The following is a 20881-nucleotide window of genomic DNA, read 5'->3' on the forward strand; positions in this document are numbered from 1 at the left end:
AGCAAATCTACGATACGTAAAACACTAAACAAGAATGGATTTCATGGGAGGATACTACAGAGGAAGCCACTGCTGTCTAAAAAAAACATTGCTACACGTTTACAGTTTGCACAAGAGCACCTGGATGTTCCACAGCAGTACTGGCAAAATATTCTGTGGACAGATGAAACCAAAGTTAAAGGGCTTCTGTCACCCCAAAAACACCTATTTTTTTTTGGGCTTGTTAAAATCCTTATTTAACGACTATTCCCTATATAGGGCTCTTACCTTTGTCTGTGGCTTCTTTTCCTTAAAAAGCGATCTTTTAAAATATGCAAATCACTTCACTACCAGCAAGTAGGGCGTCTACTTGCTGGTAGCCGCCGCAAAAAACCGCCCCCTCCTCCAGTTGATTGACAGGGCCAGGGAGCGCTCTCCTCCTCCGGCTGACCCTGTCAGCATTTCAAATCCCGCGCCTGTCTTCATTCGGCACAGGCGCACTGAGAGGAGGACGCTCGCCTCCTCAGCACTCCCTCAGTGCGCCTGCGCCGTTTTTTTGCGGCGGCTACCAGCAAGTAGACTCCCTACTTGCTGGTAGTGAAGTGATTTGCATATTTTAAAAGTTCGATTTTTAAGGAAAAGAAGCCACAGACAAAGGTAAGAGCCCTATATAGGGAATAGTCGTTAAATAAGCATTTTAACAAGCCCCCCAAAAAAATGTGTTTTGGGGGTGACAGAAGCCCTTTAAGTTGTTTGGAAGAAACACACAGTACTATGTGTGGAAAAAAAGAGGCACAGCACACCAACATCAAAACCTCATCCCAACTGTGAAGTATGGTGGTGGGGGCATCATGGTTTGGGGCTGCTTTGCTGCATCAGGGCCTGGACGGATTGCTATCATCGAAGGAAAAATTAATTCCCAAGTTTATAAAGACATTTTGCAGGAGAACTTAAGGTCATCTGTCCACCAGCTGAAGTTCAACAGAAGATGGGTGTTGCAACAGGACAACAACCCAAAGCATAGAAGTAAATCAACAACAGAATGGCTTAAACAGAAGAAAATACGCCTTCTGGAGTGGCCCAGTCAGAGTCCTGACCTCAACCCGATTAAGATGCTGTGGCCTCAAGAAAGCGATTCACACCTCCCAAGAATATTGCTGAACTGAAACAGTTCTGTAAAGAGGAATGGTCAAGAATTACTCCTAACCGTTGTGCACGTCTGATCTGCAACTACAGGAAACGTTTGGTTCAAGTTATTGCTGCCAAAGGAGGTTCAACCAGTTATTAAATCCAAGGGTTCACATACTTTTTCCACCTGCACTGTGAATGTTTACATGGTGTGTTCAATAAAAACATGGCAACATTTTATTCTTTGTGTTTTATTAGTTTAAGCAGACTGATTGTCTATTGTTGTGACTTAGATGAAGATCAGATCACATTTTATGACCAATCTGTGCAGAAATCCATATCATTCAAAAGGGTTTACATACTTTTTCTTGCAACTGTATATATTGCATATCTTTTTCCATTATTTCATTTTTTTTATTATCTACAGATTTATTCTCTTGATTTTTGTTTATTATTTTTCATTATTAGCATTATTATTTTTTCATTACTTATCATTTATTTTTATTTTTATTTTTTAACTTTTTTTCTTTTATATTATTTTTTACTGTTATTATTTTCTATCTACTGTTCACTATTGTTAAAATAAAGAAATTAATTAAAATGTAACTAGATAGAGAAAGAATAAATGAACCATAATAAGAGTATATTATGATATTATTATGATTATGGAAATATAATATAAAACAAAATAACTGTGACACATCATTTTTTGATGCTGAAATATTTGCTAGCTAATGCTATATGTATGTAATGTTTAGCATATAATCAAGATTTAATAATTATTGCAGGCTGCCTCAGTAATTATAGACTGTAAGAAGATAAGTATTCCATTATATACATATATTGGGGGTAGTCTGAATTATTTAGGTTCTAACATCTAATACAAGTAGAGCATGGTGGCCCTGAACTAAGTCCCGCCGCGTGCGCATTGTGAGCAAAGAGGAGGGGAAATTTTCTAAGTGGGCGCGCATGCGCGAACCTCCGCTATGACTGGGAAGGTTGGGGAGAAGCTAGGATGACGCGATATGCGGGTGGAACATGTAGGAGGGGTGAGCTAGTTCAAGACTACTTTACACTAATTCAAACAATGGGAGCAAGGTGCAATATCATTCGTGGAACTATCATGACATAACCTACCAATCTATTAAAAGCTGGTCCCCGCCCCCAACACACATACCTGCACAATCCCCTGAAGACACCGGATGTAGCAAGTCAGAGCGTACACTGACTGTTCTAATGCTACAGTGTTACAAGCAGCTAAGTGAGGCTGTGGGAAACAAACAGGAATATACTTCACACTTTGGTTGAAATCATTTATTCAGGCTATCTGCTCTACATCTACTGATAATTTTTTTAAAAAAGTCTCACAGTTTTGATATTAAGTTAGTCATTTAATAAGAGGGAATAAAAGTAAAGTTTTAAACTAGCACCACATGAGAATATACGCATTATGGTCAAATGATCAATGGAAATAGGAATTAGAATGTAAACGTCATACATATGCTGAGGCCTATTTAAATTTGTTTTGGTAATGCGCCCTGCATGGCACACGTTTTTAATCTGGTTGTCAAGCGGTTCCTGAAGTCTTCAACCCATTTATAAGACATCTTAAAAATGGCCAGGAAACTTTGCATGCACTTCAGCCACTCGTACACCGCAAAGCACACCCTCCTTGAGCTGCAGCGGCAGAACGGCATCTCCCAACATAGGCTGATATACAACGTTTTCACCTGTTGGAATTTCACCCTCTATATGTTGGACCGTCTGTACGAACAGAGAAAGGCCATAAACGATTTCCTGATAATCCAAGCGGACAGAATTACTCCCCTGTGTAACTTCGATGTCAGCCAGTGGCAGCTCATGCGTGACACCTGCCATTTGCTCATGTCCTTTGAGGAGGCCACGTTATTTGTCAGTCGCCAGGACTACGGGATGAACAATGTCATTCCACTGCTTCATGTCCTGGAACAGATGCTGGTAAATCTGGCTGGTCAGGAGATTGGAGATGTGGTGCCTAGATCTCACGGCTACATGAGCCTTGTGGGGGCTGAACTGGAGGAGGAGGACTTCGGAGAACAAGCAATGTGTAACGAAATGGGTGCTTTTTCTACACAGATGACAGGAGAGGAGGAGCAGGAGCAGCCAGAGGAGCTACAGGGTGATGAGGCAGAGGTCTCAGACACACGTGGCAGTATGCAGCAGAGATGGAAGCAGGGAGTCCCTCCGAGTCACTTGTGCAAATGGCCTGCTGCATGCTCACTTGCTTGTGTAGTGACAGCCGAATTGTCACCATTCAGTAGAGGGTTGACTTCTGACTCTCCACCTTGTTGGACCCTCACTACTGGTCCAAAATGGGAGCCTTTTTTACACCTGCTGATAGAGAAGACAAACTGAACTACTATAGAGATATCCTATGTAGTCAGTTGGCATAGTTACCCCAAGAAGAACTCGCCTGTCCACCCAAAATGTGGAGAGACTGACCTTTATCAAGATGAATCAGGCGTGGATCAGCCAGGATTTCTACCCACCAATTCCTGATGCATCAGACTACATCATCCATGGTGCCACACCAACACTTTGACAAAAGAGGTTTCTTCTGGCTACCTGCCTCAGCTACAATTCTGATGCTGCCACCCGCCTGATGCCACACATCTGATGCCAAGTGCTCCTTCTTTAACCTACCATCTTCAGCAGGTACTGGTATTGCCACCCACCTCCACACTATGTCACCTTGCCACTCTGTGGCCTCCTGATGCTGCTGTCACCTCCACACTATGTCACCTTGCCACTCTGTGGTCTTCTGATTCTGCCGCCACCTCCACACTGTCATGGGGCCACTCTGTGGTCTCGTCATGCTGATTACACCTCACCACTATGTCATAGGGCCACTCTGTGGACTTCTCATGCTGTTTCCACCCTCCCCACTTTGTGACTGGGCAACTATTTAGCCTTTTAGGCTTGGCTGACATAATTTATTTGACCCTTCTTCTGATCTGTCAGAAGAAAGGAAAAATGAGATGCATAATGGATCCTTTCTGTGTGGCAGCTGTAAGGCCTGTAAGGTCCCATCAGAATTGGCTTACGATTTGGTAGCCAAAAGCAGGAGTAGGTACAAAACACAGAAGACTTGCAAACATTCCATTAAGGTGTCATCTCTGTTTTGGATCCGCTCCTGTTTTTTTTCTGGCATTAGCAATACTGATGGATTACTGACCAAATGCTGACTGAGTGAAAGCGGATGCTCCACAGACAGGGTCCGTTTTTTGTGGGTTATTGTTCTGATGGATCAGAGGAAGGGCAATATAATCAGTGACGTCAACATAAACTTACTGCTGACACCCTCTCCACTCTGTCTGGGGGCTCTACTTGTATAAGCGTTTAATAGAACAGATTCGATAAACATCCATGTGGAATCAGCTGACTACGGTGAAAAAGTAGTGTGCTTCTTCTTGGCGCTAACATCGACCTGTAAGGCTGAGTTCATACTTGAGTTATTTTGTCAGTTTTGGCCCCGTAACTGCTGTGACACAGTAAGGGGAATGGTCCGGGAAAACAGGTATTTTCCTCCCAGCGTGTACTGCTGGGCTGATTTGCAGCCAGGTGAGGTCAAATACAGGACTGGATTTTAATTGCCGGTTTTTGGCAGCACCTGGCTGTCCTTAAATAGGCAGCTGGGCTCAGCAGCAGGATCTCTGTGTTGGGATCTGAGGCTTGGTGCCAGGTTGGAGGGCCGAGACCCATGGGCAGAGGAAACAGGCCCCCTAAAGCTTGCCGTTGACTGCTGGAGGCAGAACCGACATCAAGGTGACTTGTCTTATATGAACTTTCCAATTTGTGTGACGTAACACCAAGATGTACTTTCCATTGTGTGTGAAGTAAACACCAAGACTGCAAAGTAACGCATTGTTTTGTGAACACTGAAGTTTTGCATTAAGAACTTGTCTTTTGCCTCTGTACTGCGTCCACTTACCCCATCTACCAGAGCGAAACCCCACAATTGGTGGAGGATGCGTCAAGCACAGTGAGGCAGGTGTGATCACCAAAGTATTGTTGTTTTTCATTTTTGCTCCGGGCACAGTTGTAGGTCTTGCATTAAACTCTCTAAATTTCAACCCGTGACCCTCGACAAAATGGAGGCCATAATGAAGGCTCTTGTGAAGGCTAACCAGCAGCAGCGAGAAACCAACCTGCAATAATGGGAGGTTAACAGGCAGCAGCAAGAAACAAACCAGCTGCTGTTACAACACGTGATGGCTATACAGACGGCAGGAACATTCCAAAGCGTCTATAATGTCCGGAAAGCGATCCGTGCGGTGATCCCCAAGATGCCACCCTTAGATGACGTCGAAACCTACCTGCCGATGTACGAGAAGGTGGCCACAAGGGAGAAACTACCCCGAGACCAGTGGGCTGAGGTCGTCTCTCCATTCCTGGCATCCGATTCTCAGCGGGTGTATTTCGACTTGCCGGACAATCAAGCGGCCAACTACCAAAAAGTAAAGGGTGAGATTCAGGCAAGACTGGGGTGGATTTGTTGGTCCGGGCTCAGCGGGTACATTAGTGGGGGTTTAGCCCGTGAGGCCCCAGTATTATGACTTATTTCACCTCTTGCAAAAGTGGCTACAGCCTGATGTGCTGAGTCCCACGGCTATGCTGGATCGACTATTAGCTGATATGTTCTGGAGGGCTTTGCCACCCCTTCTCCAGCACTGGATCGGCCAGGTGTCTCCTGGCAATGCACTGGAGATGGTGGACCTGGAGGAACGCTATGAGGCTACTAAGAATCTACAGGGGGTTATTTTGTGAAGGGGCAGTCAAACTCCAGAAATCTCCATCCCAGGCCCGGAGATTTGAGCCGATGAAACCCACCTGGCATGTACCCACTATGGGCCTGGCTCCATTAGTCTGCTGGCAGTGTCAGGAGCCTGTCCATGTAAGGGCTGACTGTCCTCATCGTGTTGAGCCCATGGACACTAATTGTAATGATGTAATAATTGCAATGGTTACCGTCAGTTGCTATATGCCAGGAAACTGTGTGCAACAGGTACCCCAGAATCTTTAGACCACTTGTGCCAGGTGGTAGTGGGAGACACTCAAGCAGAGGCGCTGCTGGACTCAGGGAGCCTGGTGACCCTAGTAAGGGCTACCCTAGTGCGGTCCACTGAGTATACTGGCCGGAAAGTCAGGGTGATGTGCATCCATGGAGACTTAAAACACTACCCCACTGTGCTGGTGTCTTTAACCATGGTAGCCGGTAGGTGGACCCACAAGGTGGCAGTCGCCACAAATCTACACCATGAACTCATAATAGGGAGAGACTTTCCGGACTTCCCGGCCCTATGGCCGGTTGTGAGAGTTACTGATACCCGTGAGTCAGGGGTAAACCCAGAAGATTGGCCTTGTTCAGGAGGAAGGCCAGAACCCTGGGAACCTGAGGCCGAAGGGTCAGCAGTAGGGGTGAAAGCCACTTCGGTGGAAGAGGGGGAGACAACCCCGCTAAGTGCAACGGTGGGAGACGTGGAGGACTTGCCACCGGGTCCTGAGTTGGCAGACCTCAACGTCTCTGGGGAAAATTTTGGTACAGCACAAAACCGGGACCCAACCCTATCCCGAGCCTGGGAGAATGTGGTAATAATTGATGGTGAACCACAACAAACTGGGGCCGAGTCGATGTTTCCCCATTTTGTGGTTCATCAGAATATGCTGTATCTGGTAAACCATCTGCGGGGTGAACATATTGAACAGTTGGTGGTGCCCGAGGCTTATCACAAACTCATGTTAGAGTTAGCCCACCAACATGTTCTCGGGGGTCATCTGGGAATGCAGAAAACACAGGACCGGATATTACAACTGTTTTACTGGCCCACTGTGTTTAGAGAGGTGGACGAATTTTGCAAGTCTTGCCCGACCTGCCAAACAAATATCCCCCCAGACCTTTTCTGCAGTCCCTTAGTACCTCCCCCGATCATTGAGGTAACCGTTTGAGCGAATCTCTATGGACCTCAAAAGGTCCAGTACCGAAGTCCGCTAGAGGACACCTACACATCTTGGGTCGTCCTAGATTACAACTCTCGGTATCTGGAGGCGGTGCTACTGAGACAAACATTGGCCAAACTTATAGCTAAAGAGTTAAGGCTACATGCACACAAAGCGTTGTTTGTTTCCGTGTCCGTTCCATTTTATTTGCAGATAGGATGCGGACCCATTCATTTCACTGGGTCCGCAAAAAATGCGGGACAGCACACCGTGTTGATTCCCTTTATGTATTTAAAAGTTTCTATCATATCCCCTCTGTCTCTTCTTTCTTCCAAGCTATACATATTAAGGTCCTTTAACCTTTCCTGGTAAGTTTATCCTGCAATCCATGTACTAGTTTAGTAGCTCTTCTCTGAACTCTCTCTAGAGTATCTATATCCTTCTGGAGATATGGCCTCCAGTACTGCGCACAATACTCCAAGTGAGGTCTCACCAGTGTTCTGTACAGCTGCTCTATTACATTGTCTTCCCACCTTTAAGTCTTCTGAAATAATTACTCTAAATCCCTTTCCTCAGATACTGAGGTCAGGACTGTGTCAAATATTCTATATTCTGCCCTTGGGTTTTTACGCCCCAGGTGCATTATCTTGCACTTATCCACATTAAATTTCAGTTTCCAGAGTTCTGACCATTCTTCTAGTTTTTCCTAAATCCTTTTTCCATTTGGCGTTTCCTCCAGGAACATCACCCGGTTACATATCTTTGTGTCATCAGCAAAAGACAAACCTTACCAGCGAGGCCTTTTGCAATATCACTTATGAAGATATTAAACAAAATCGGTCCAGTACAGATCCCTGGAACCCCACTGGTAACATTACCTTGTTTTGAATGTTCTCCCATTGACTACAACCCTCTGTTGGTCCTGTCACTCAGCCACTGGCCTAATCCACTCAACAATATGGGAGTCCATGCTCAATGACTTGCAGTTTATTGATAAGTCTTCTATGTGGGACAGTGTCAAAAGCCTTACTAAAATCTAGATATGCGATGTCTACTGCACCTCCACCGTCTATTATTTTATTCACCCAGTCAAAAAAAATCTATAAGATTTGTTTGACATGATCTCCCTGAAGTAAACCCATGTTGTTTTTCATCGTGCAATCCATGGGATTTTAGATGTTCCACAATCCTATCCTTTAATAGGTTTCCATAATTTGCCTACTATTGATGTCAGACTCACTGGTCTATAGTTGCTCGATTCCTCCCTACTATCCTTTCTTGTAATGGGCACGACATTTGCCAATTTTCCAATCTTCCGGGACGACTCCTTTTACTAATGATTGGTTAAATAAATCGTTAACGGTTTTGCCAGCTCACCACTAAGCTCTTTTAATAATTTTGGGTGGTATCTCACAGGCCCCTGTGACTTATCTGTCTTCACCTTAGACAGCAACTTTAGAAACATCTTCCTCTGTAAAGATACATGCATCAAACGATTTAATAGTCATCCTTTCTAGTGGAGGTCCTTCTCTCTTTTCTTTTGTAAAAACTGAACAGAAGTATTCATTAAGGCAGTCGGCTAGCCCTTTATTCTCTTCTACATACCTTCCGTCCTTTGTTTTTTAATTTAGTTATTCCTGTTTTAATTTCCTTTTTTCATTATATATCTAAAGAATGTCTTATCCCCTTTTTCATAGACTGAGCTAGTTTTTCTTCTGCCTGCGCTTTAGAAGTTCTTATAACTTGCTTGGCCTCTCGCTGCCTAATCTTGTAGATTTCCTTATCTTCATTGCTCTGGTTTTTTTTATAATTACAAAATGCTAGGCTTATTATTTTTAATGATTTGGGCCACTTCTGCTGAGTACCACATTGGTCTCCTCCTTTTTTTGCTTTTACTGACAAGTCTAATGCAATTTTCTGTTGCCTTCAATAATGCACCTTTTAAGTAGTCCCATTTCTCCTGACTCCATGTAATCCGTTCCAAGGGCTGATAAGGACTCATTTATGACTAATTTCATTTTTGAAAAGTCTGTTTTTCTAAAATCTAAAACTTTTGTTTTTGTGTGGTGGGACCTTTCACAGTTCTTATATTAAACCACACTGACTGGTGATCACTAGATCCCAAGGTTTCGCCTACAATGACATCATATACCGAATCCCCCGTTTGTTGAATACCAAATCCAAAATGGCCTCCCTCCGGGTTGGCTCCTCAACCACTTGTTGTAGAGATAACCCCAGTAGGGAATTTAGAATATCTGTACTCCTGTAGAACTTGCTATTTTGGTTTTCCAGTTTATATCTGGAAGATTGAAATCTCCCATAAGATAACTTCTCCTTTCATTGTCATTTTAGCTATTTCTTCAACTAGTAGATCATCTAGTTCTTTAACTTGACCAGGTGGTCTATATATCACACCTACACGAGTTACTGCATGGTTAGCAAACTGCAACGTAACCCAAACTGACTATGTTGGCCTCACCAACTTTGTATTAGGTTAGATTATGCTATCTTTCACATACAGGGCCACTCCTCCTCCTTTCTTGCCTTCTCTGTCTCTTCTGTATAAAGAGTATCCTGGTATGGTTATGTCCCAGTCATTTCTTTCATTAAACCATGTCTCCGTAACAGCCACTAAATCTACATTCTCAGATGCCATTATTGACCAAAGTTCATTGATTTTTCATCAGTATGTCCGTTCCGTTGCACCGCCAAAAAAATAGAACATGTCCTATTCGCACCAGCGCTATTGAATTTACAAACTTAGGAGTTATTAACTGCTCACTACTGAGTATACTTCGAGTAACTATGTGGATTGCAATACTGTGACATAAAGCCAACTTCCAGGAGATTCGCTACATTACAGCAGAAAGACTGAGTTTTAGCAATAGAACAAGTAGTGAGACGGACTGTCTACTAATATTATCAACCCAGCTATATTGATACTGAATATTCTAAGGTCCTTAGCACTGTTATATTTATATGTTTATTGCACAAATTTGCACTATCACCATTGGAAACAAAAAGATTGTTTCATGATACTTTCCTTTTCATATATATACTAATATATTTTCATTATTATTTTTTCGCATTATTTTTTCGCATCACTTTTCTTATGTACCATTCGATTCACCTTATTTACACTCTATGGATATCAATGATCAGTCACTGCTGTAGTCAATGATTACAACCAACAGCTTGGTGTGTCTGCAGGCCTGAATACGACTTGTTTCGGACTTCCAGATACCCCTCACTATTTGACGGAAACGACTCCTTTTCAATATACCACTATCCAGCTATATCAGTGCACTGATATTAGATTAAATAGTATTTATCAACAACGCGTTTTATTAACTATTTTATGTATTTCGAGAGGTTTAGTTCTGTTTAGGGTATACTATTCAGTTTTAACCTATGTATGGTGACAATTATCTGTATATATCTATATATTGCTACCAATAAATTAGTGTCACTTTGCTAACCTTGTGGTCCAGGTATAAGAGTGCCCATTCTTTTCTATATACAATTTTCCGCTTGGTGATCGGGGTACGACATCTGTTTGGTGCACCTTGCCATCTTGAGCCAGAGGAGAGCCGCCCTTTACTCTATCTACCAGGTCCTATTCTTGTCCGTTTAGGCATTGTTACAATGGATCCGCAAAAAAAAAAATGGGTGGCATACGATGTCATCATTTTTTTTTTTGCAGATCTGCAATTTGCGGACTGCAAAACACATACGGTCGTGTGCATGTAGCCTTATGGAGATGTTTTCCCGAGTGGGCTACCTAAAGAGGTTCTGACTGACCAGGGACTCCTTTTATGTCCCAAGGTCATGAAGGAACTCTGTAAGTGCTGCACATCAAACAGCTATGAACGTCGGTTTAACGGAACATAAAAAAAAAATGTTGGTGTCTAAGGATGGGAAGGACTGGGACCTCCTTCTGCCCTATCTTATGTTTGCAGTGCAAGAGGTGCCCCAAGCCTCTACTGGGTTCTCGCCCTTCGAACTGCTATAGGGCAGACATCCTCGTGGTCTGTTGGACATAGCCAAAGAGGCGTGGGAGCAACAACCCATCCCATATAAAAGTATTATTGAATACATCACCCAGAAATGTATGGAAACAGTGTTGCCTCTTGTAAGAGAGCATATGGAGGCAGCTCAGCGAGCTCAAAGTCAGGTCTAGGGTACAGATCTTTAACCCGGGAGATCGGGTTTTGGTTGTCACCGCCAGCTCTGTGAGAAGGTCTGTTAGACGTTCTTCGCTACCTCTTGCATGAAGTTCTTTGTTTTGGTTTCACTTTGTCATCTCCTTTCCTTCTCCCAGCTGTCATCTATTTGCACTGATTGTCTCCCTTTATATTCCCTCCCATACTGCCTCACTTTGCGGTTTATACTTCTTCCTGGATGAGTTGTTCACTGCTGGATGCTCCTTCTCCTGATTCCTCAGATAAGTCTGTTTCCTTTATTTATGTTTACTTGCTGGCTTGATTGTAGGTGACCCTGACTCCGTCCGTATTAAGTGCAGGGAGCCGGTGGTCGTGTCCCCTCACTATTATAGGATTTTCAGGTGTCAGATAGTATAAGGTACGTGGACATGCAATCATCTACCATAAAGATCTTTGCATGGGCATAGCAGTCAGGGAGAGCTCTAGGGTTTTATAGGGCTCACCCATATGCTCCTTAGTTTGGGATCAAGCCAGTTGGATGTTTATTTATAAGTTCCAGCTTTCTGCAACACCATCCGTGACATTGGTTCTGGACAGTAAGTTCCTGGCTAGGTGGCAGGGACCCTATAAAGTAATTTAAAAAGTTGCAGAGGTAAACTACAAAGTACACCATCCAGGGCGGCGATGTTGTTTTGGTCGCACTTTGTTATTGCTCTCACCCCTAAAGGTAGCATGAGGCGGTGTCTACAACCCACAGAAGTTGCTCAGGTAGTGCAACTCATCCATGATGGCACATCAATGCGAGCTGTGTCAAGAAAGTTAGCTGTGTCTGTCAGCATGGAGCATGGAGCAGATACCAAAAGACAGGCCAGTACACCAGGAGACATGGAGGGGGCCATAGGAAGGCAATAATCCAGCAGCAGGACCGCTACCTCCTCCTTTGTGCAAGGAGGAACAGGAGGAGCAGTGCCAGAGCCCTTCAAAATGACCTCCAGCAAGGGGGGGGGGGGGCGGAGATAGCGCCTGCAGTGGATGGCTGCCTGAGTGAACTACTCCGTACATAAAATCTCCCTACCAGCCTGTTTATACCGCCTGGAGATCCAGCCATGGTGAAAATCGGAGGATCCAAGTCCGGTGACACAACAGAACAGCACAAGACATCGGTGTGCAAAGGCGACATGGATAAATTTATTTAAAAAGCTGCCTCAGCTTACGCGGCTTGAGATAGACAGATGGCGTCTGCCTCAACACGCATGCAGAGAGAGCCGTCGGAGTCAACTCAAGAGGGTGAGGAAGAGACAGATAGTCTCCCTATTTCAAGATTATACCTTAAAGACGCCCTAACCTCCTCTCTGGCCGCAGCACTAGAGCCCTTAAGCACCGATCTAACAGCAATCAAACAGGATGTCCGACAAATCGGAAGAAAAGTCGAGTCCCTGGAATAATCGCAATCGGTCCTGGTGAGACACCAAATGGGGGTCGCCAACCACATAATCTCCATACAGAGCAATCTGAACTCCCTCTATTGTGCCATTGAGGTCCAGGAGAATCGCGGGCGGCGTAACAATCTGCGCTTCCGCGGTGTGCCAGAATCGATAGCCGCAAGAGATATCCCGCACACAATTTAGCAAATTTCTGAGCTTCCCGGTTAAGGAAGCCATATTAACTAAAGCTCGCTCATTAAAAGAGATATCATGGGACGGTTATAACATATCTATCTTCAAGATCTGTCTCAAACTACCTTGAAAAAAAGGAGAACCCTGAAACCTCTGACAGATTGGTTCAGATCGTATAACACTCCATACAGATGGACTTTTCCTTTCGGTCTGTCATTCTTCTACGAAGGTCGCAGGATGAATGTCTCTACGCTTGCAGATCTAGACCAGGTTTATGACTACTTAAACATCAGCCCATTGGATATGCAGAACTGGGACCTGGTCCAGGACTTATCACCCCTACCAGATCTACCTGCTCCTAACCTTTGGGAAAAGCAACGTACCCCAAGATCATCCAAAAACAGGAGAGATGCCTCACATTCTACTCCCAGAAGACTGCCCCTAGGAGAGTGAGATGGACTTTTACTTCCGTCTTTTTCTATGGGATTCATTCAATCCCTCTCCAGACCTCCTAATGTGTCTTAACCATTTAACTATCTCTCCCTCTCACTTACAACCCTTCTCCTTAACCCTATCATTTCTACCTCCCTTTATACTTACAGATCTTATAATGACCTCACCTGGATCCATATCCTGTCATAGGGTGATAGCTACATGTTATTGAAATTCCCCTACTACTCATTTACTTGAAGTTTTGCGCACTAGCGCATCTGTTTTTTCTTATAACTTTATTTCTCTCTGTTTTGGTTTTATTTTACAAATTTATTATGTAGATGCTTCTCGCATTGCTCTAGCACTCCCTCTTAGTCACAGAACCTTATAATTGCGTGTACATTGCTAACTCGTATATATGCTGATATACCTTCCCTGGTGTATAATCTATACCTTCGGAGGATTGATTCGCTGTGGCCCATCACACAAACTGAAGCGAGATAACAGACTTAACGATAGCCTCGTTTAATGTTAAGGGCTTTAATGCCCCCTCCAAAAGGTGCCAAATCTTCTCTCTTTTGAAAAAAAGGAATGCTTCCATTCTTTTTCTGCAAGAAACTCACTGAGTTTAACTGCTATCCAGACTTATCTCACTCCAGTTTCCCTACGTGGTTCCACTGTGATCGAACTCCCTCCGCTTCTAAAGGGGTTAGCATTGGCTTCAGCAAAAATACGCCATTCCAATACTGCTCCCACATTCAGGATGCTGATGAAAGGTACATAATGATAAAAGGCTATATAGCCAACCATGTTTACACATTTTTTTTTAACATATATGCTCCCAATGTCAACCAGGCCCCTTAGTTCAACGATATCTATCCAATTATAGAATCCTTCCAGGAAGGTATTGTCATCATGGGAGGTGACTTTAATGTCACTCTGAACCCTATCTTAGACTCAACACAAAAATCTGCTTTATCACAGAGAGCTCTCAACTCCCTCTGTAATAAACTCCACAACTTAAGCCTGGTTGACGTTTGGAGACTCTCTAACCCCACTGAGACAGATTACACCTTTTTTTCAAACGCTCATGGTTCCTACCAGAGATTGGATTACCTGCTAATTTCCCCAAAACATCTCCAATTATGCTCTAGAGCTCACATAGATTCTATCCACCTATTAGATCACTCTCGGATATTTATAACTATTTCCACCCCTCAGGTATCCCCTAAGGCATCTAGATGGAGACTCCTCAAACAAAAATAGAGCCATAATTGACACTCTCCTTTTGGAAATACGAAAATTAGAATCTCTACATAAAAAGTCCCTTTCAGAACAACACCTCTCTAAGCCTAATGCACTACGTGCTGAACTAAAAAACCACTTGAACTCAGTGTCGGCCAAATTTTTCCTTAACTCTCAATTCAAATACTTTGCTTATGGCGACAAAGCATCTAAATTTGTAATGAATAGGATAAGACAAAGGAAATCACACAACTATATCTGCAAAATCCATTAAAAAAATTGAGAAATAGCCGTGACATCTAAAAGACATTGCTACCTAATTTCAGGCTTTTTACCAATCACTCTACAACCTACCCCAAACAGCTCCATCAGTCGATGTACCATCTAATACAGAGGCCATTAACAGGTTCCTCGACACAATCTCACTCCCTAAACTCACCCCCTCCCAAAAGATGATATTAGAGACTCCCTCCTCACCTGACGACTGAGATGTCGCGAACATAAAATTTTCCGTTCGCGAACGGCGATCGCGAATTTCCGCAAATGTTCACGAACGGGCGAACCGCCATAGACTTCAATAGGCAGGCAAATTTTAAAACCCACAGGGACTCTTTCAGGCCACAATAGTGATGGAAAAGTTGTTTCAAGGGGACTAACACCTGGACTGTGGCATGCCGGAGGGGGATCCATGGCAAAACTCCCATGGAAAATTACGTAGTTGACGCAGAGTCGGGTTTTAATCCATAAAGGGCATAAATCACCTAACATTCCTAAATTGTTTGGAATAACGTGCTTTAAAACATCAGGTATGATGTTGTATCGATCAGGTAGTGTAAGGGTGACGCCCGCTTCACAGTGACAGACCAAACTCCCCGTTTAACACACCGCAAACAACCGCAAACAGTCCATTTGCACAACCGCAAACTCCCCATTTGCACAAGGTTGGATACCAAGCTAGCCATGTCCCGTTCCTTGTCCTCACTGACATCATTGAAGGTCTCTTCCTCCACCCAGCCACGTACAACACCAAGGGTCCCCGAAAGGTGACAACAAGCCCCCTGGGACACGTGCTGTGGTTGGTCTTCCACCTCCTAAAAGCCACCTTCCTCCTCTGACTCCTCTTCTTCAGACTCCTCTCTCTGCGTTGCGGCAGGTCCAGCAATCGACGACGACAAGGCTGCTTCTGGTGGTGATGGTGACCACAACTCTTCCTCTTCATGCTCATCTACGGCCTAATCCAGCACTCTTCGCAGGGCACGCTCCAGAAAAAACGCATATGGGATGAGGTCGATGATGTTGCCTTGGGTTTGACTGACCAGGTTTGTCACCTCTGCAAAAGGACGCATGAGCCTACAGCTATTGTACATGAGCGTTCAGTAACGCAGCCAAAAAATACCCAGCTCCGCAGAGGCTGTCCTCTTATTTTTAATTTAAAAAATCTGTTCTTACCAGTTTAAATCTCTGTTTTGTCCCTATCAGGGGCCGGTGTGGTGTATGGAATAGATTTTAGGAACCGGGAGATGGAAAAAGATGCTTGGTCGGTCCTCTTACCTCCAATTTGGGGCACTGCGCGTGCGCCGTGCAATGTACTATGCAATCCCAATATGAGTGGTATGTTAAGTAGTACTATTCCTATCAGTTTAATCCCTGTTACGTCCCCTATCAAGGGACGTGTATGGAATAGAGTTTAGACAACCGCAAAGTTGTCAATAGTTGACACACTCATGACATGTAGTGATGACTGTGCTCGTGCGCACGTTTGGCAGATTGCAGGCGATGGCGGTTTTTTAAAGCCTATGGTCATGCTGAGGTAGTTCAGTGACAGGTTAAGTGACCCAGAAAACAATGATTCTTTAGTGTGGGCCCATTGTTGGCCTAGTAGGCTTTAATGATCACCTTAGATGATCACAAAGAAAATTAATGTTTTTTCTATGCAAAATTATCCAGCCGATCGCTTTTGGTCTGATCACAATGAAGCAACGACCTTATCTCATCTGGGGTGTGCCAACATTGCCATTGCCAACACACTCATACAGGTGATCGCTTCATTGTGATACGCAAGCCCCTTCACCACAACAAGGTAACGATCACGAAGGGGAATTGACACATGTATGTGCCTTTTTTTTTGTTTTGTTTTTGTAGCCACAGTGCAGCACCAGAGGCCTGAAAAATTAGGTATTGTTGCAGCCGGAAAAATTGAGGTTTTCCAGGCAGAAAGTGCACTAAAACATTTTGGCTTGAACCCTAGTTGGTGGCAGAAAAGTCACGCAAGTCATCCGGCATGCAAAGATAAAAAACAGCAGCGTGTGGACCATTTTTATTCCAAGGCAGCTCATCTCATCACCAGGCCTTTTTTAGTCAAATGTATCGCCCACTGTCAGTCCCTTCAGGATCCATGCTTCATTCATCTTAATAAAGGTGAGGTAATCTAGACTTTTTTGACCTAGGCGACTTCTCTTCTTAGTGACAATACCTCCTGCTGCACTGAAGGTCATTTCTGACAGGACACTTGAAGCGGGGCAGGCCAGAAGTTCTATCGTAAATTGGGATAGCTCAGGCCACAGGTCAAGCCTGCACACCCAGTAGTCAAAGGGTTCATCGCTCCTCAGAGTGTCGATATCTGCAGTTAAGGCGAGGTAGTCTGCTACCTGTCGGTCGAGTCGTTCTCTGAGGGTGGACCCCAAAGGGCTGTGGAGATGCGTAGGACTTAAAAAGCTCTGCATGTCCTCCATTAACAACACGTCTGTAAAGCATCCTGTCCTTGCCGGCGTGGTAGGAGGAGGATTACTTTCACCTCTTCCCCTGTTAGATTCCCTTCGTGCTGTGACATCACCCTTATACGCTGTGTAAAGCATACTTTTTAACTTGTTTTGGAACTGCTGCATCCTTTCCGACTTCCGGTAATTCAGTAACATTTCAGGCACTTTCTGCTTATACCGGGGGTCTAGTAGCGTGGCCACCCAGTACAGGTCGTTCTCCTTCAGCCTTTTTATACGAGGGTCCCCTCAACAGGGCACGACAGCATGAAAGACCCCATTTGCACAAGGTTGGATGCCGAGCTACTCATGTCCCGTTCCTCGTCCTCACTGATCTCACTGAAGGTCTGTTCTTCCCCCCAGCCACGTACAACACCAGGGGTACTAGATAGGTGACAACGAGCACCCTGGGATGCCTGCTGTGGTTGGTCTTCCTCCCCCTCAAAGCCACATTCCTCCTCTGACTCCTCTTCCTCAGACTCCTCTTCCAGCATTGCCGCAGGTCCAGCAAACGATGCTGATAAGGCTGTTTCTGGTGGTGATGGTGACCACAACTCTTCCTCTTCCCGCTCATCTACGGCGTGATCCAGCACTCTTCGCAGGGCACGCTCCAGGAAGAAAACAAATGGGATGATGTCGCTGATGGTGCCTTCGGTGCGACTGACTAGGTTTGTCACCTCCTCAAAAGGACGCATGAGCCTACAGGCATTGCGCATGAGCGTCCAGTAACGTGGCAAAAAAATACCCAGCTCCGCAGAGGCTGTCCTAGAACCCCGGTCATACAAATACTCATTGACGGCTTTTTCTTTTTGGAGCAGGCGGTCGAACATTAGGAGTGTTGAATTCCAACGTATCGGGCTGTCTCAAATCAAGCGCCTAACTGGCATGTTGTTTCGCCGCTCAATATCTGAAAAGTGCGCCATGGCCTTGTAGGAACGCCTGAAATTGCCTGCTTGAGGACGTCCTCTAAGCCTGGGTACTTATGCACAAAGCGTTATACGATCAGATTCAACACGTGCCATGCACGGCACATGTGTCAACTTGCCCAAATTCAATGCCACCAACAAATTGCTTCTGTTGTCACACACCACTTTGCCGATCTCAAGTTGGTGCCGAGTCAGCCACTGATCCACCTGTGCGTTCAGGGCGGACAGGAGTGCTGGTCCGGTGTGACTCTCTGCTTTCAGGCAAGTGAACCCCAAGACTGCGTGACACTGTCGTATCCGGGATGTGGAATAGCCCCTGGGGAGCTGGGGGGGTGCAGTTGATGTGGAGCAAGACGCAGCAGCAGAAGAGGACGCAGCCGAGGAGGTTAGCTTAGAGGATGGAGTAGGAGGAGTAGAGGAGGTGGCAGCAGGCCTGCCTGCAAGTCGTGGCGGTGTCACCAACTCCTCTGCAGAGCCACGCATTCCATGCTTGGCAGCCATCAGCAGGTTTACCCAATGCACAGTGTATGTGATATACCTGCCCTGACCGTCCTGACCATGCTTTGCAGACCAGTCAACAGTGGTCAGGTGGACCCTTGCCCTAACACTGTGTGCCAGACATGCCATGACTTCCTTTTCCACAATAGAGTACAGGTTGGGATTGCCTTTTGTGAAAAGAAATTTCGGCCAGGTACCTTCCACTGCGGTGTCCCAATAGCTACAAATTTTTTGAAGGCCTCAGACTCCACCAGCTTGTATGGTAAAAGCTGGCGGGCTAAGAGTTCTGACAAGCCAGCTGTCAGACGCCGGGCAAGGGGGTGACTCTGTGACATTGGCTTCCTACGCTCAAACATTTCCTTGACAGACACCTGACTGTGGGCAGATGAGCAGGAACTGATGGTTGAACATATGTTCGCCCGCCGCGGCGAACAAGCGATGTTCGCCGGGAACTGTTCGCCGGCGAATAGTTCGGGACATCTCTACTGACGAATTGAAAGCTGCCATCAAACGACTTCCAAAAAATAAAGCCCCGGGCACGGATGGCCTCCCAGCCCTTTATTATAGAACATTCAGTGAATCCCTTATCCCTCATCTACTAACTATATGTAACCAATCTCTAAAAGGCATTCCTTTTACCCTAGACATGGCGAGAGCCCATATCTCCATTATCCCCAAGGAAGGTAAGGACCCAGTTCATTGTGCTAATTAACGCCCCATTTCTTTACTGAACCTTGACCTAAAACTCCTGACTAAAATGTTGGCCAACCGTCTTTCCCCTATATTACCATCACTGATTCATGGAGACCAGACGGGTTTTGTGGTTGGCAGGGAGGGCAAGGATAACTCAGCCAGAATACTTAATACCATACATCATGCTACAAAATTCTTAGCACCGACGCCGAAAAGGCCTTTGACAGAATCAGTTGGGACTTCTTGCGCCTTACACTTATGAAATTTGGCCTACCTATGCCTTATATTGAGGCAGTCTTCTCCATGTATACTAATGCCTCGGCGTCAGTGCTAGTGAATGAGATTATCTCCCCTTCCTTTCCTATTAGAAATGGAACGCGACAGGGTTGCCCACTCTCCCCTCTGGTCTTTGTGATGACTATGGAACCACTCCTTCAAAACTATCCGACAAAATAACAAAATTGAGAACATTAAATTAGGGAATCATGAACATAAGGCCGCGGCTTTTGCCGACGACCTCCTACTCCTCACCTCCAATCCAAAAGTCTCTCTACCACTTATATACGGCATTTTAGAAAAATTTAGCCCACTGTCTAATTTTAAAATAAATATGAAAAAAAAAATCACACATATTGAGCATAGGATTGAGTACCCAAACTAAAGCTTTTTCATTAGCTGCAAGTACTACCTTCAAGTACTACATTAAAGTATAGTGAAGAGATATTGCAGGAGATAGTCAGGAGGTAGGCTGGAAGGTGGAAACAATACAAAAAAAAAATAAAGGTAAGATTTGTTTGATTTAAATTTACAATTTTTTTTTTTTTTCCTCTTTAAAATGGCAGACTTGGTTCAGTGCAGGAATTGTTGTGCATTTATTTCATGTTCCACTCTTTGGAGATTCGGATGCTGTCAGATCTGTAGACAGTTCTCCTTACTGCAGCAGGAAATTGCATTTTTGAAAGCTGAAATATTTAAATTATCTGTTAAACTCCAGCTAGGACTGCTGCACTGCCACAGAGGACCCCCAGAAATGGCAGATGGGTTACTGTAGGTTCTGGAAGACTTAGAGTGGTGGATAGAAGACATGTCCCACAGTCGGTGGTTCTCCATAATTCATTTGCAGCACTCTCAGAATGTAAGGACAACATGGATATGGACTCAAGCACAGAGGGTGTGAAACCATCGACTCCTATGTCTAATGTATGCAAGACTGCAGCCAAGGACAAAAAAGATAAAGTGAAGTCTCAAAGGAGGCAGCTGTTGCTGGGTGATTCAATCATAAGAAGTGTGGAGCTTAAAGAAAATGGTTTTGTGAGATGTCTCCCTGGGGCTACTGCTAGAAGAGATAGAAGACGTATTATTAATATTGTTAAGCAAGCAAAGCAGGAAGGGGACGTGGATGTTCTTGTCCATCTAGGGACAAATGACCTGGCTTGCAATGAAGTGTCAGAGGGGAAAAAATCTTTTAT

This window comes from Bufo bufo, chromosome 4 (assembly GCF_905171765.1).
Source record: "Bufo bufo chromosome 4, aBufBuf1.1, whole genome shotgun sequence".
Classification (NCBI taxonomy): Eukaryota; Metazoa; Chordata; class Amphibia; order Anura; family Bufonidae; genus Bufo; species Bufo bufo.